This window comes from Galeopterus variegatus, unplaced genomic scaffold, assembly GCF_000696425.1.
Source record: "Galeopterus variegatus unplaced genomic scaffold, G_variegatus-3.0.2 Scaffold5431, whole genome shotgun sequence".
NCBI classification, from domain to species: domain Eukaryota; kingdom Metazoa; phylum Chordata; class Mammalia; order Dermoptera; family Cynocephalidae; genus Galeopterus; species Galeopterus variegatus.
In genome coordinates this window covers 135,309-136,477 of record NW_007731542.1, presented here as the reverse complement: position 1 = coordinate 136,477, position 1,169 = coordinate 135,309, and positions in this window count along the sequence as shown.

Below are 1,169 nucleotides of genomic sequence, written 5' to 3'. Positions count from 1 at the left end.
GACCATCATGAGTGGGGGGCGATGCCCTGCCCTCATTGTGGCCACTTGGGTGGGGGGCTTTGTCCACTCCATTGTGCGCATTTCCTTGATGCTCACAATCCTGTTCTGTGGACCTAATGTTGTTGATGGCTTCTCCTGTGATGTCCCCCAGGTCCTCAAACTCACCTGTACTGACACTTTTGTTCTTGAGGTCTTGATGATTTCTAATAATGGCTTGATCTCTACACTGTAGTTCATCTTCCTCCTTGTGTCCTACACAGTCATCTTGATGATGCTGAGGCCTCAGGCAGGGGAAGGAAGGAGGAAAGCCATCTCCACCTGCACCTCCCACATCGCTGTGGTGACCCTGTGTTTTGTGCCCTGCATCTATGTCTATGCCCAGCCCTTCACTGCCCTCCCCACAAACAGAGCTGTCTCCACCACTTTCATGGTCATCCTCCCTGTCCTGAACCTCATTGTCTACACTCTGAGGAACCAGGAGATGACGTCAGCCATGAGAAGTCTGAAGAACAGACTTGGACCTTCTGAAAAGGAAAAGATGCTATGAAGTCCAGATTGGAAAGTCAGAACTGAAAAATATTTTCTCATACCACAGTAGAGTCCCCAATCAATAGACCATCTTGAGGCCAAAGATTTATATTTGTCCTACAGCTGAGTCCTCTCCCAAGGTTCTCCTGAGACAGTTGTCTCTGCAATGTTTTTTCATAGTGAGGTTGATGGCAACTTAGAGGCTCACATCTGTAAATTCTCAGCTCTAAATGGAATCTAATGCTTACATCACCCAAGCACCTCATTATACAGGTGAGAAAATGGAATCTAAGAGGACATTATCTCTCAATTCTTGAGTCGTGGCCATACCATTTTTTGCCCAAGTGATAATTAGTAAAATGAGCTCCAGGGACCAGGAGTCAAGTCTGTAAAATCCAGCCACCTCTCCCTATGTGGAAATATGTTTTCCATTGGTAATTTGGGAGGATTCAGGTTCCATTTTTCTAAGGAAGCCTGTGGATTTCTTTTGCAGAAGCTCAGAAAAGCTTCATGTTTCATCAAAGCTTTCCCAGCTAATTAATGGCAGAGGCAAGGCTAGATCTGAGGATATCTGCCCCACAGCAAAGTGCATGTTTACTATTTCTGCTGCTTCACACAGGACTTGGTGGAGTCTAAAACAA